The sequence below is a fragment of the Mytilus galloprovincialis genome, chromosome 6 (assembly GCF_965363235.1).
Source record: "Mytilus galloprovincialis chromosome 6, xbMytGall1.hap1.1, whole genome shotgun sequence".
Lineage (NCBI taxonomy): Eukaryota > Metazoa > Mollusca > Bivalvia > Mytilida > Mytilidae > Mytilus > Mytilus galloprovincialis.
The window spans coordinates 51,785,221-51,802,773 of NC_134843.1; positions in this window are offsets into that span (position 1 = coordinate 51,785,221).

A 17,553-nucleotide genomic window follows, 5' to 3' on the forward strand; every position below is an offset into this window, starting at 1 on the left:
AATGATGGGTAAGTGATAATCTAAAATTATTCAAGTATAAATTTACACAATTGTGCAAAATAAATAAGTTTACTTTCAATCATTATCAGTTTGGCATTTTCAAAATAAATATGCATGTAAACATACGCAGATGATAAATATTTGATTATATATAAGTATAAGATAATAACAGATAACTCATCAACACGATAGTTCATTTATGATATCAGTATTGCAAAAAACCGTCAATTACTATTCATCCTTTTTTCAATTCCAAAGGGATTAAACTTGTTCATATTCTGTATCATATTGCCACTCTTTGTATGAACAACACTGTTTTATCTTACCTCCTATACATTTCCAGGAATATGATTGGTTAACATCGTCCGCGTGCAAACCGTGTATATTTGATATTAGGTTAGTAGGGAGGCGGGGCTTATCTCATACACGGTTAGTAGTGGAGTTACGTCCCTTTATTTTCCTTATTAGGTAAGAAGGGGGCGGGGCTCATTTCATACACGGTTAGTAATGGTGTTATGTCCCTTTATAAAAAACAAAACGGTACTGAGAAAAAATCTTAAAAGTTCCAACAGACGAAGAAATTGATGATTAAGATTAAAATAAATTCATAAAACACATTTAAACCTTACAAGTCGTTATTGTTGGCATCTGTTTTTAAAGGATCAATGGAAGTATTTTCTTAGTGCTAACAGTATTGAAAACTTGCTCATTTTGAGAATCACTAGTCTTAATTTCACACGTTAAGATAGTTGGTAAGATAAATTCGTTACATAGTGTGCTAGTGACGTAATACGGTAGATATGGGGTCAGTAAATTCCATATGGGGATTCGAGCTTCGCTCTCACCCCATACGGAATTTACTGACCCCATATCTACCGTATTAGGTCACTAGCACACTATGTAACTAATAATATCCGATCCCGGGGTGACAGGTAGTTTAACCGTTTGAATCAAATATGCATCAAAAAGTACAAAGGTCTTCATCAAATCTTTATTGGATGTCAAGAGAGGTGAAAACTACAAAAGACAAAATAAAAACAACCTAAGTTATTTTATTAACGCTTATATATGTAGTAAAAATTACAGTTTTTAATACAATGTAAAAAAAGTTATTACAAAAAACTTAGCCACAAATGGCGTTCCATAGAAAAATTAAACCAAAAAATGGGACACTTTACACAGCAAAAAATATAAATTTTAGAGGGCGATACAGGCCAAATACTTACACAAAAAGGGGATTGGACTACTATAAAATGTATTTAACTTGATTAAATGCCCAAAAAGTGGTACAATGTAAGATAATCAAATCAAATGTTTTCAAAGGCTTTTCAGTGCAATTACTTCAAATCGTAACAGAAATCATTAAGGAAATAACGGTTCGTCTCAAATTATACATAATAATAATAGAAAAATAGCATAATTTCCAGTGTGGTGGACAGTAAAACGACAAATATTGATCCAAAGTGATCAAGCGAGCAATCATGAGTTGTGTTAATAAAGGGAGATCACCACATGAAAAGTATCTATAGAAAGCATGTTAAAATATTCCAGAACAAACATAAAGTCTGTAACCCTTAGACAAGGAGTTATTATTTAGTAGTATGTTGTGGTATTTAAATTCTAAAGAAAAAGGAAACCGCAACACTTAAAGAAAAACCATGGAACTTTGACAGGAAGATTGACAATCATATTCACTTAAGATCGAAGTCGAATGCAGCTTAATTCATTTTGATATATACATGTAAAGCTTCTTCTATAGTAAAAAAAACCCTACTTTTTTTGTTAAAATGTCTTATAGAATGAGCGCGGCAAAATATGCAACTGAAAGAAGAACCAGAACGTATTGGTATATTTCTTTATAATTATGTTCGTCTGTAATTGTTGTTTGTTTTGAGTACGTTGACCTCTTGTTTCACATTTTATTGTGACAGCGTGTTTTTTATTATTATTATTAAAGCATTGTATTGTATTGTATACTACCACTAGTGAATTGCGACTGGTTTCTGAAAATGGAGTGGGTAAAGTAACCAAAATATAAAAAAAAAGTTGGTGTTCCCTCTTAGAGTAATGTACATGTATTACTAAAATATAATAATTATTATACGTTAGCGCAACGCTTTCCCAAACAGACAAACGGACAAGGGTGAGATTGATGATGTATGCCCCCTCCACTTCTGATATTACAAAACTAGCATACATACTATATTATGCTTATAGTTATACAACATATGGAAATGTTGTGAACGATGCCGATCTGGCCCTTAATTGTTATCCTAAATATATGTCCTATAACACTGTAACCTTGTTATCTTGTCTGCATGGATAAAGAACTTTTGATCATACATGCTAAAACATCACTTTATACAATAAGTCTTAACAAAACTGAATTTAGCAGTTATTTACCAGTTGCAAGAAAATGAGTGAATGATAATTTCTGGCGTAAGAAAAGAAGTGTCATACCGAAGCATAACGCCATGTTTTACAAAAGAATAGCAGTGATATCCTTGTATTTCTTCCAACCGTCTGGACATTTGTTTTCATTGTTTTCACTGACACTACTCTCACAAGAATTGTCTGTTAAAATAAATATGATAAGTACGATACAAAGAATAGTGGGTCAATGTAAAAATGACCAATGCGTCTTTAAAAACAAATTAAATCATTTGTTAAGTTACTTAACTACCGTTCTAAAAAGTATTTAAAAGGGGTTTTGATTAAAAGTAAACACAATAAAAATCTTTTCTCTATACAACGTTAGAATACAATTCTCTCCCAGCCCACTGACCAACAAAAAATAATAACATGAATTGACAATACAACTACAAGGGTTATATTCCTAAATGATTTTCCAATTGAAAATGTACTTTACTTGTTTATTCTAATTATAAGTTTACCGTTTATCCCGTTTTCTAATGAATAAAGTAATGACTGCAAAGACATAAACATGTCCTATATTTGTATATAATTTAATTTTGAATGTAACACGTCTTCTGATTGGCTGACGTAATTTAGTCATGTGACCATGACGTCATCAACGTTTTTTTTTTCATGGTTTTCTACGGTTTAAAATGGAATTTAAAATTAAATTATAAAAAATGACTGTACTATTTTTTCTGTCTATTCGAAATAACATAAAACATGTGGTGCACACTGTCAAATAACCCGCTACGCGCGTTATTCAGTGTGCACTAAATCTTTTATGTTATTTCTTCATAGACAGAAAAAATATTACAGTCATTCCTTAAATAATTAGTAAGGTAAATAACCATTAAAATGACTGTTTTTGGCATTTTTCAATTTAACCGAAAAAGAAACTTCTGTTCTTTCTTAATTGGCCTTGTATTGTGATCATGAAATTGAACTTTTAATGAGGTTTTATCAGTTGAAAGATTTTTTGTTTAAATTTTTATGATTGTCAGACAATCATTATGGCCTACGTCGACCCGTGCAACTCGGGTAACCCACGTTACTCGAGTTGAAATCAAAGTACCCGAGTTTTATCATTTCACAACCCTCGAGTTAACTCGATACCAACCCTGCCCCTGACCAGGTTTAATCGAGTCGAGTTAAACGGCAAGATGACGACGAAAGAGACGAGAGTGCTTTTCGAAAATATCTTTTTTACGATTTAAACGGATTTAAGCCATTTTATGTGACGAACTAGAAGTTTAAGTGTTCAATTACAATAGTCACTGTTGTGAATTAGTTAAAGTTTCAGTTTAGTATTTTATACTCTTTTATTTGCTTAACGTTTTACCGCCATTTTGACGTAACAATAGGCCCGCAACGTCGTCACTTGCCGACGTCTCTTTGTATATCTTAGACTCTAGTAAAGCATACGAAACATTGAAGACGCTTTTGTGTTTACTCGCCTTTATTATTGATACGTCCAAAACATTGGTGCCGTGACCAGGATTTCTTTGAAGAATCTAGAGAACTCATGACAAATACAGGATTCAATTTGAGAACATGGAAGTCATATAGCAATCAACTTAGCAACGAAGCTACAAAGGCAAACGTATTTGATAAGGATAGCGAGACGAAAATTCTTGGAATGCGTTGGGATGCGAAGTCAGACATATTGACATTTGCGAAACTAAATGAAAATCGCATAGATATTGATAATTCACAAGCGACAAAGAGAGAAGTATTGCGTAAATCATCGTCAATTTACGACCCACTCGGAATTCTTGGACCAGTGACTGTAAGAGCTAAGCTACTAATACAAACATTATGGAAAGAGGGATACGATTGGGACCAGGTGTTACTTAGCAACATAGTCAAATCATGGTGTGAAATTTTAGTTGACATCCGAAATGTAACTGTTAATACGAAAATCGCACGACAGTATTTCAACGATCAAAATGAGAACGAAAACAACGAGAAAATCACATTACATGTCTTTGTTGATGCCAGCCAACGCGCTTATGGAGCCAGTGCCTATATATGTAAAGGAAACACTTCTTCTCTCGTAGTTGCAAAAAACCGGATCGCTCCGCTCGCCAAAATGACATTACCAAAGGTAGAGTTTATGGCTGCAGTAATAGGAGCTCGAATGGCTAAAAACCTCACGAACACCCTAAAACCACAACGCACAGTACTATGGAGTGACAGTCAGATCGTTCTGCACTGGATTTCGTCTTTAAAATCATTTGGAAGATTTGTTCAGAATCGTGTGATAGAAATTAAAGAAACGACACAGCACTACGACTGGAAATACGTACCAACAGACTCAAATCCAGCCGACCTTCAAACTCGAGGAATATCATCAACGCAATTCAAAGAATCAACTTTGTGGATGCAAGGACCGTCATGGATATCGGATGAGAACAGTTGGCCTACATAGACCCCACAAGTTAAACAAGAGACTATTTTGTTAACGACAATAGATGACAGCGAAAAGATGAAACCGTGTGCATTAAATGGAATTTCGAAAATAATCGATATATCAAGATTCTCGTCATTGAACAAGTTACTACGAGTTACATGCTACGCGTTTAAATTTGTGAATATATGTAAAAGTAAGCGACCGTATAACTTAAGGAAATATGCTAGACACGGAAAAGATATTACGAAAGATGAAATCGACCGCGCAACTTGTACATGGATTACAGATATTCAAAATGAAAAATTCAGAAGTGAAAAGGAACAACTCGTGAACCCGTCAAAGGACAAAAATCTACCTTTAGTAAGACAATTGCGCTTATTCATAGATACAGAAGGTGTCATTCGATGCGCCGGGTGCATACACAATTCACAGTTAGACGACTCCGCGAAGTTTCCAGTGTTACTTCCGAAGAAAAATCAATTTACGGACTTAATTATATTGAACGCTCACCTGCAGATGTTGCATTCTGGTGCTGGACAGACAATTACGCAAATCCGCCAATCATATTGGATACCTTCCATTAGACAATGCGTTAACCACATCGTTCAGAAATGTGTAAAGTGCCGATAAGTGACCGGAAAAGCATTTCCACAGCAAATTTCGCCTCCGCTACCAAAGGATAGAGTCACCGATATGATTCCGTTTACGACAACTGGTGTTGATTTCGCTGGACCACTATTCGTTAAAGATAATGGACTTGTTACAAAATCGTATATTTGCCTATTCACATGTGCTTGTATTCGTGCCGTACACCTAGAACTTGTTACATACATGACAATCGAATCATTCAAATTAGCGTTTAGACGATTCATTAGTAGGAGAGGAATTCCCAGTACTGTTTATTCCGACAATGCACTAACCTTTGTTTCCGCTTCACATGATATTCCGAAGGAAATGAACATTCAGATTAATTGGAAATTTATTCCGAAAGCAGCACCATGGTACGGTGGATGGTGGGAGAGACTAGTTGGAATTACGAAAACGACATTGAAAAAAGTGCTCGGAAAATCACAAGTAAATTCTGACATATTACGAACAACTCTGATAGAAATCGAACGTGTAATCAACGATCGTCCGATTAAGTATGTGTCGTACGACATAAGAGATCCAGAGCCGCTTACACCGTCACATCTGCTACAGGGAAGAAGATTATCACAAGAGAACAATTCTGATTCCGAGGACAATAATTTAAATTTAGATTTCACAGAAGCAAACAAACGTTTTAATCATAAAGTAACTTTGATTGAACACTTTGCAAAACGATGGAGAATGGAATACCTCACCGGATTAAGAGAATTTCATCGCGTCGCCGGAGACCAAAGCGCACATGTGAAAATCGGTTCCGTCGTACAAATCATGGACAATTCACCGAGAATGATGTGGAAACTAGCAGTTATAGAAGATTTGATCACCGGGAAAGATGGAGTAGTGAGAGCAGTCAAACTTCGTACTTCAAATGGACTGATTACAACAAGACCAATTGTGAAACTGGTACCATTGGAAATATGAACTGTAATTGTTAAAAGTGTTTTTTCAATACCCTTTTTATGAACAATACATGAACAGTAATTGCATTTTGCGGCCCCCAGAATGTTGTGAATTAGTTAAAGTTTCAGTTTAGTATTTTATACTCTTTTATTTGCTTAACGTTTTACCGCCATTTTGACGTAACAATAGGCCCGCAACGTCGTCACTTGCCGACGTCTCTTTGTATATCTTAGACTCTAGTAAAGCATACGAAACATTGAAAACGCTTTTGTGTTTACTCTCCTTTATTATTGATACGTCCAAAACAGTCACATTAAAACACCACAAAACATATCTACTGTATTACATCAATGTCCATCAATTGTAAATATTCGCATAAATATACACATGTGTACCTCCGTTATACTTTTCAGAAAGGGGGCAAGTGACTTTAGACTGTTCTTGTGTTCTGTGCGTTTTTTATTCATTGTTATCGGCTATTGTGAATATATTTTAGCTGTTAACTGTTATTGTCAAAATCAGTTCACTGTTCTGCTCTTATTATGACCCTTTTTGTCACCTTTACGTAATATATCCTATATGCATAGCCTACACACATCCTTGTTTGGGGTGGTTATAAGCAGTCTGATCCTGGCATCCTAGGGGAAATAATCATCGATTCCCGAGATCCGAAATAAACGAAAACTTCGCATTTTCCCGCTGAGGTAAAAAAAAGGCCTTGTGCAACCAAGTTGTCAATAATAATGTTATTAAGATTTGGTTAGAGTCAATTATATAAAGAATTGCCATTGTGTATTCTAACAATATGGTTTAGTATCGTTAATTCATCCATGTTGTTGAGGTAAACAATGGATATCGAGTAACTCTCCACCAGCGTTTTTGATTCGATTGATACGCTCTTGACGCATGCGCAATCAAACCTAAAAATTTAACTTGAGTAACCCGAGTTGGACGAATCGAAGTAGGCCATGATACACCCAACATCATGACATTGAATATAAAGCAACTTAATTTTGAACCAGTAGTCTACTTCTTCCACAATAAAGTACATTACCTTTTGATGTTGATATTACTGTGTCCTAAAACTATTACAATGCCATTAAATAAATTGCATTGTTTCGACTACACTCGCACGCCAATCTTAACCACCAAGTACAGTTGCTTTGAAAAAAATACAGATTGTAATGTCTTTATTAAACTGAACTCATATGAACCTAGACTGGCGTCCTGACCAAATTTGATACTTCGTATAATGTCGAGCAATGGGCCGGGATACGAGGCTACTATGAACCGACTTCAGATAGCTGTTAATACGAAGGAAAATATTCTAAATATATTCATACATTTGTAGGGAACCAGTATTCGATATTTGAAAATAATACTGATATCTCTGATTTTTTTTCTGTATTAAAAGTGTTGAATAACAAACATGAGTTGTAAAATAAGTTCGGGAAGTCGTATAAAACGGAATACAAAAAAAAAAAAAAACTGCAATACCCATGTTTTGTAATTTTATAACAATTGCAAATATTTATCAATTTCAAATTCTCATGCAGGTTGATTTTTCCTTTTATCTTCAGCATTGCCTGCTGATGATAGTGTGAGAGAGGTAGATAAGAGAGGTGTCATTCCGAATTACCGAGGAAATGTACGAGAGTAGACTAATCTGACAGATAACAATCTATCCGTCTGTAGGACTAGACTTTTCGAAAGGATGATAGTATACAAAGCCTACTAGTTACTGCATGGTTAGAAACCAAATATTCTATATTTAACTACAAACTTAATGCATTCTGCTGTAATTGATATAGTATAGTTTGGATTTTTCTAGAAAGTTGTCAACGTGGAATAGTATCCCAGTTACGGCAACAAGCCTGGTAACCACGAATGTAGTTCTTATAAAACAAATATATAACTTTTCTACATTGGCTAGAGGTATAGGGGGAGGGTTGAGATCTCAAAAACATGTTTAACCTCGCCGCAATTTTACGTCTGTCCCAAGTCAGGAGCCTATATGGCCTTTGTTAGTCTTGTATGATTTTTAATTTTAGTTTCTTGTGTATAATTCGGAGTTTCGTATGACGTCTATTATCACTGTACTAGTATACATATTTTTTAGGGGCCAGTTGAAGGACACCTACGGGTGCGGGAATTCTCGCTACATTGAAGACCCATTAGTGGCCTTCGGCTGTTGTCTGCTTTATGGTCGGGTTTTTTGTCGCTTTGACACATTCCCATCTCCTTTCTCAATTTTATATAATTTTTGTTTAAAATTGTGTAGTGTTATTATAACACTAGTTCTCTAACTGAATGTATATTTATTGGAAAGGGTAGGCTTTCTAGTTTATTTCTCTAAAAAAAGAATGATTGATTTAAATGTAATTTGGCGTCAGTACATAGAGTAAATTGCCTAAATTCTAGCCTTTAATCTTCCCCGGAATTAGACTGACTGACCCTGTTGTCAATCAAAACAAAATTTTGCAACGGAATGCTGGTCATGAGGCACTGAGATTGTAATTAGACACTTTAAAACGAATGCCTAACATGGACCAGAAGTCCCAAGGTGGTTATCAAAAATTATTAATTGAACAGGACCCCATTTATTTACTATGATTTTCAATGCGTTTCAATGGGGCAAATGATTGGATCCCCGTTCCACGTAATGCATAAAATACCGTATGTCAGGGGTCACGGACGGACGTTAAAGGAAGCTGAAGCTACCCATTGTTATACATCTCTTAATTTAACCTAAATAAATTGACCTCTTATCCTGTCGACTTTGAAGCCCGTCAGACAGTCATAGAAGAGACTTTGATGAAATTTTAATTGATACAACTCTCTTATTGTTAACTTTGTAATAAAAAGTTCATCAACGAAGCAGTTTTTAAAATAAGACGCCTAGGTCAAAACTAGCTCTTGCTCACAATAAAGCAAATGTGAACCGTCCTAATGCAAGAAGGTCTCCTCGTGTACACGAAGCTGTGTTTTGTAGAAATATGTTGCTAGAGAATACAGTTGCAACGACTTAAACAAATAAATGTAGGGTCTACAGAGAAATGATTATTTAAGATAATTTTAGGGTTTGAGGTACAATGTTTCTTTCATTTGAAACACAATTTTATCTGTGCAGAAATTTGCTGTCATTTTAACTGGATTCAAACTCAAATATGTATATTTTATTGTTTTATAACACAAGACTGCGTAGGTTCATACCGTTTGCTTTCAACGTAAAAATATCCGAAGAAAAAACGTAGATGTTAAAGAAACTATTGGTAATTCTATAACCTTCATTAATAAGCAAAATCCATACCACAATAAGCAAACCATTAAGGTCCCAGACATAACAAATTGTAAAGCATTCAAAACAAGAAAACAAAAATCTGAAATATACACACAACACCAAACGATTAACAAATATGATAAACAACAACGAACGACAACCACTATATTACAATTTATTATATGAGACAGACAAATAAAACGTTCGAGTCAAACATATTTTTGTGCGTTGTAAATTAATACACATACTATCTTTGTTCAAAGATTAAGTTTGAAAGTACACATAATTAGTGTCGATTCACAATGACATTTAAAAAAAGTGATGATGTAATTACTTTTTGACTACAAATCAAATTTGGTTATTGTTTCCAAATTTCGGATATTTAGATTGCAAGTTAAGAAAAAAACAGGGAACATTTTCCGCATCTTTTTCACCGAAAAACATCTGCGAAAACTCTCTCATTTTTGTTCATAAAATCCGGCATCATGAGTTTTTAGTAAAGATGAGCATTTAAGACTAGTGTGTGAAATGCATTGTGTTTTTTTGCAAAAGAGAACTTTCTCTTTATAAGAAATATTTTCAATCAAGTTTAAGTAATGGCTTTTATTTTGAATCACTGTAAAGTGTCTCCGTTTGACGTTCCAAATACGGTTGTTAATCAATTTCAGAAGGCAGGACAAACGGTCATTGGTATCAATCACATCAAATGACATTGTCATGAATAACTGAAAACGTTGAATACACAACAAAAGGAACTACTACGTAATCAAATTGGTTAATCCTAATTGAAATTAAAGTTGAAATTGACAAGCAGCTTTGTAACCACTGTCAAGTTATGTTGTTGGGTTTATATTATTTCCAAATCAATGCAAAAATAAGGCAATGTGGTATGTTGTCAATAAGACAACCGTCCATCATAATTATACACAATGTCGTTAATAACTATTGGTCACCACGAAAACATAGTAATACATATTATGTGAAAAATGTATAACATATCTTCTTATCATAAATGATCTGAAACATAACTGCTTCTGAATATTTGACTAAGAAATAGGAACAAAGTCGGTGAGACCTATTTTATTGGTTAAATACTTTTTCTGAACTATTTCCAAATGACAATATATGCACCACTATAATCAACATAATTAAACAAGGTTAAGTATATCAAATACGGTTTAACCATTCAATTTGTAATACTAGCTTGTTCTTGTCAAAATCCCAGAAAGAAATGATATCATATAGTTAGTTGTCTGTATCCAATTTTATTTACCATTGAAATAATTTTTTGTTCTTTACTTGTCTATGTAAGATTATATACAATAAAGAACATACAGAAAGGTTTAATTGTGGCATGTCATAAGACACATACTTTATTAACGATGAAGTGCATCAAAATTAGATATGTTGTATGTGTTTAGTTCTGCATGTTCATGTTAAATGAATTTGTTTTTTTTTTGTTTTAGATTACAACGTCGGTCGTAGTTCATAAACATCAACACTCATCGGGTACATTGGTTTTTAAATACCGATTTACGTCATGTAGTATAACAAAGTACGTTGGCTAACTACAACTGTATTTTAACTGATTCTTCGTTATTTTCTTTTTTTGAAGATAGGCTTAATGGAGTCCCCATGTTATTATATGATACCGGATTTGTTCATTAAACTGGTTCAGATTTAATTGCTCTTTTGTGCAATGACTGAAATATCATAAGGAGAATTTTGCGGTAAAATGAAAATCGGGACAACACTGAAAATTACTTATACAAATATATTCAAATACACGCAATTACGGTACTCTGTTAAAAAACAACGCGGACAGTACAGTTAGTAAATAGTATGGATAATTGAAATACCGATAAAAGAGATATTATCCTGAGTTAAAGTAATTTCTCGCAGTTTGATTGGCTGATATTGTACTAATAAATTACAGTACCGTGATTTTTTATTACGTCAATAGGAATTATCTCCCTTATGTATTACGTCAATTGAAATTATCTCCTGTATACCATTGACCTAATAAAAATAAAATAAAAAATAAGTTGCTTTATGTTATAGTCCTAATATGTTTAATTTTTTCACCGTTTTAGATTAAATATCTAAAATGTATTTGGTTGATATTGTCCTAATATTGAATTTGATAATAACAATACGTAATATAACAAAATCAGGATAAATTCGTTACACAGTGTTCAATTGTCCTAATACGGAATTTATCGTGTCATTAAAATTCATATCGGGTTTGGCTTCGCCTGACACGATCTGAATTTTATTAACCCGATAAATTCTCGTATTAGGACAATTGCACACTGTGTAACTAATACTTCAGGGATAGTTAAATCATAGCATAAACACATTTACGAAGAAGATTTTAGATTGTCAAAAGACGATTGCAACAAAACGTTTGAATACAGATTTGGCCTACCTTTTACAGTTTCTTAAATAATAAAAATGTGTAACAATGATAAGAGGATAATAAAAAATAAATATTTTACTCATTCTATTCATAGAAAACAAATAGCTTGAATGATCATATATGTAACACGATGGCTTTCAGAACTGCGATGGTCACGCTGATTTGCGAGGGTTTGACGCTGAAGTGCGTCATAAATTGTGGCGTTAAAGCGTTAACCGAAGTTCATTTTGTATGAACCGCAGAATCTTTTCATTCTATAGAATTACTTAAGGTATATCCCAAGTATATATTTTTTTAGACAGAATTTTTTTATAATTTGCCAAAATGAAGATTTTAGTATGCTCTTTTCAAAAATTTAATAAAAAGTATGGGTCACCGTGCTATTTTTCAAGCTATAAGTCGTTGAAAATTGCTAAAATTTGGTTAGTTTGTTCATGAAAAAACACATGAGTGTGCATAACAAAATTTCTATGAGATAGAATTTTGAAATAAATTATGAGAAGAACGGTTTCATAATATGTTTTAAGAAAATAAAAAGAAAACATGGTGTCACCGAACTTGTTTTCTTGTTAGAAGTGAAAATAAAAAAAAATCCCTATTAGACCTGTATAAATTTTGTACTTAAAGAGTTATCTCCCCTTAAATGGCTCATTTTGAAAAAAATGATTTCAAAACCAAACAAATTGATATTTGTTAAAATATTTTGTATAATACGATTAATTAACAAGTCTTCTTTAAATAGAAAAAACAATCTAACCATTGAATTGCAAATCTGTCTCCAAATTTGCAGATTTAGGCAAATAACTAGACCGATTTTGTACTGTAATTGTACAATCCAAGATGGCGGTATACCATTAATCTACCTTAAAGAAGCATCCAATACTTTTAGTAACAAGTTTTTGATATGATCGCAAAAACACGATTTCTATCATAAAAGTTGAATTTCATTTTGAAATGAACGTTATATTAATTTCAGAATGACGCGAGATTATGGTATGCCTATTATCATAATGAAATAGACATGTAACGTCATTATATCACTTTGAATTTCAGTATTGCGCTTACATAGAAGGATACAGATGGTCAGTTTATACCTATTATACCTAATACCGCAGTCCCACTAGGCCAAGATCGCACTATGATCTGTGAACAAATGAAAATGTTAACGATCGTAGTGCGATCGTGTAGAGTGCAGTAAGGTCGTAGTACGGTCGTGGTGAGGTCTTGATCATCGTGATGAGCGTGGCTAACTTTGAACATGTTCAAAACAATCGTGGTACGGTCTTGGCGAAATCAGGTCGTAGTAGAAGCGTAGTGAAAGCGCAGTAAGATCGTGGTAAGATAACAAAGGTCGCTGTACCATCGTAGCGAGAGCGTAGCGAAAGCGTGATTCTATTCGGATAGACTGCGCTACGATCTCACAGCGACGTTATTACGACCTCACTACGACCATCACGTTCTCACCGCGACCCAACTACGCTTCCACTACGACTATACCACGTTTACACCACGCTGTTCAAGACCATAGTACGATTTTAGCTCTACCTTGCCGCCCTCATTGTGCTCTTCCTACGACCTGACTACGTTAATGCTACGACTTTCATTCTTATTGTCATTTTCACATAAAATATATTAAATCTCTATAAGGTTTTGTATGTCTGAATGTAATAAGAACTTCTTGTCCATTTTTTCTAACTGCTCAACCATACCACATTATGTATGTATCCTTAGTCAGGAGCCTGTAAATCAGTGATTGTTGTTTGTTAATGTGTCACAAATATGTTTTTCATTAATTTTTTTAACATAAATAAAGCCGTTAGTTTTCTCGTTTGAATTGTTTTACATTGTCATTTCAAGGTCTTAGCGGAATGGGCTTTGCTAATTGTTGAAGGCCGTATGGTGACCTATAGTTGTTAATTTCTGTGTCATTCTAATCTCTTGTGGAGAGTTGTCTCATTGGCAATCATACCACAGCTTCTATTTTTATATTCACACATCTGTGAACGTGTCAATTCTACTATCGTTTACTAAAATATCGTCATTCGAGCTTGATGGACTAGGAGTAGGTTGTAATTCAGGTTGTATTGGTCGTTCCGACACCTTTGCTGGATCAGGGTTCGTAACTGTCAGAGCTCTCTCTCTGCCTCTAAATCAATCCCTACCACCACGCACACGTTTTCTAGTAGATTTTGGTGGCATGACTGTATTGTTTCCGAGACATCTACGTATTAATCAGAAATGAAAGGAATGAAACTGTATTGATATGGAACACGATTTTGATATTATTGCTGAGAACGTGGTAACATCGGTATGAACGTAGTATAATCGTGGTAAGAACGTGCTATAATCGCAGTAGAAGCATGGTACGATCGCGTTGCAATGGGATAACTCGTGGTATGGTTGAAGTGAGAACGTAATGAGCGTAGAAAGATCTTGATAATCTAAGTGATGCCGCAGAATAAGCGCGGTGAAAACTTGGTCTAATCGTAGCAGGATCGTTGTAGAAGGGTAAAAAGGACGTAGTATCATAGTGAAAGCAACGAAAATTCGTATTTTATGCCGCTCATACAGCGACTTCACTACGATCTGAATTTATTTTAGATTGCGGTGAGCGTGGTGTGATCGTGGTCTAGTTGGACTGGTGCTTTAGGTATAAAAAACTCATCAAAGAAATATTGACGTATACCGCAGTCCCACTAGGCCACAATCGCACTACGATCTGTAAAAAAAAAATGAAAATTTTGACGATCGTAGTGCGATCGTGCAGATCGCAGTAAGGTCGTATCATGGTCGGGGTGAGGTCTTGATCATCGTGATGAGCGTGGCCAACTTTGAACATGTTCAAAACAATAGTGGTGCGGTCGTGCCGAAATCTGGTGGAGAATAAGAGCGGTGATAACGTGGTATAATCGTTGTGGGGTCGTTGTAGAAGCGAAATGAGGACGTAGTAGCATAGTGGAGGCAACGAAAATATACATTTTCATGCCGCTCATACCGCGACCTCACCACAATCTGAATTTGTTTTAGATCGTGGTGAGCGTGGTGCGATCGTGGTCTAGTGGGACTTGGGCTTACGTATAAAGTTTTACAGGTTTCAACATGTTCATCAGATATTCGAATTCCTCTGTTTTTTTCCTGCGATACATAGAACAATATTTTGCCCCATATCACTTTTGTTTTCTTTCATAGGAGAATGCAATAGCTCATAAAAGGTAATTCTAACAACCTTTCCAATAATATGTACCCTACTTTGGGTATGCAATTTCTTTTTAAAGATAAAGACTTCCCAAATATGTAGGTTGGAACAAACATTTGTTTTATGCTATTTTGCAATATTCATAACAAATTACGCATGGCAATAGATATAAAGTTTAATTGATTTAGTATTATTATTCATAATGAGTCCCACAATGTACATAATGTATCATCGTTTTTTTTCATAATCTGTCAGTTGTATTTGCATATCAAAGCTATTATGCTTTTAAAGGAGAGGCTTACGATATTAAAGACATGGACGTCCTATACATTACCTACATAATGGACAAATACTCTTACCTTTCGCAGTACTAACCAGTGTACAAATGTAAAACTATTTTTCAGTGTATGTCTAATTATTGTTTTCAACAGCAAAAAAAACCAAAGTTCAAACTATAACGATATATGTTGATACCTAGAGTAAATGCGTTTACTACCCTCCGGTCACCGTTTAAATAGTAATAATAAAGAATTCGATTACATAAAGACAATAACAATCAAAACCAAGGAGTAAACAAAGACTAAAAAAAAACAAAGGACATTTACATCAACAGTTATAAATAATAAATAAGATACAACACGAACTAAAAACCGGGTGTGAAATCAGGTGCTCCGAACGGGTAATCATTTCCTGCACCGTATACGGCACCCGTAGTGTCATTCTTTGTTCAGTTCGGTAATGATGGAAGGTTATTAAAAATATCAATATGATTTCGGACACACTTTTGTCATAATGGCCAATCAGCTCATGATGGCGACCGTAAAATGTCTTGAGTGATAAAAAATTGACTCAAGAGTTATCTCATATTTTACTAACTTTTATCGTGCTTTATATTCTTTTTTATTTAGGTTTCTATGAATGGAAACATACACGATTTAGTTAACGTGTACTTATCTGAGAGCAGTATTATATTTTCACAACTAGTGCCAAGAAATAACTTCAACAATATTTGAATTCCTCATATGACATATACAAAGTTGATTTTAGGATTAAACACATTTTTTTATAGAGGTTATTGATGTGTAAAACGGGGTGATTAGTTCAAAAACTGAATAAAAGTTATAAAAGTGTTTAGTCCTTATAATTCAGCAGCCAAACATTATCGATTTTTGATTGACATTTTGTTTTTATTTCATGGCTACGTGTATTATATTTCCCATCAAACGTATAGGATAAGATTACATTCGAATAAGAAATGGAATACTAAGTGTTCATGATCAATATCTTTCGAACACATATTACATAAACTCACTCCTTTTAGAATATTGTATCACATATCCAGCTCTACTGGAATGTACGCATTAAAAAAAATTGAGAATGGAAATGGGGAATGTGTCAAAGAGACAACAACCCGACCATAGAAAAAACAACAGCAGAAGGTCATCAACAGGTCTTCAATGTAGCGAGAAATTCCCGCACCCGGAAGCGTCCTTCGGCTGCCCCCTAAACAAATATATACTAGTTCAGTGATAATAAACGCCATACTAATTTCTAAATTGTACACAAGAAACTAAAGCATCTTTATTTTAAGATATATATTTACTTTAGATGGGTGATAATTGTATAAATTAATACACTTTTCTACATCAAGTGGAAACATTGTTTTGAATAGACCATACAATTCACAGAATCGTTTAAAACCGTTGAAAGACAGACAATCAATTTGTTAGTAGTATGTCATCTTTTAAGTTCATTATATTTTGATACATGCTACTGTTAGTTTTTTTTTTATTGGCGAAAAGTGTTTTCCACACTTTTCTTGTATCATCTAAAGGAAGTCGACAATATTATTCTTAAGTCGTCAAATATAGCGCCGAGAATCAAGTATGGCCTCCATTACATGATTAACTATTGAGTTAATTGTACATAATCCATTCCTGGACATGCATGATATTTGCCACTGGACAAGGTGTGTTTTATTTTAATCTTGATTAAGTAGGATGCCAGCGTCCCTGGCTGTAGTTCAGAAGTTCTCAACGGGTACCCTGACTTCCTCCATTTATACCAACTGCCCGCTTTTATATGTGGTGTACAGTGCTAAAAAAAGTCGTTTAACACATGAAAAAATTAATCAATTTGATTTTCAAATGATAAATGCAAGACCTGCATTCATTCAAAAATTGAAATAGCCGTCAGCTTATTTCAAGTGATATAGAATAAATCAAATTTGTTTTTTAAACGTCTCACACTTTCTTATTTCGCAACTTGATTTTCTAAAATAA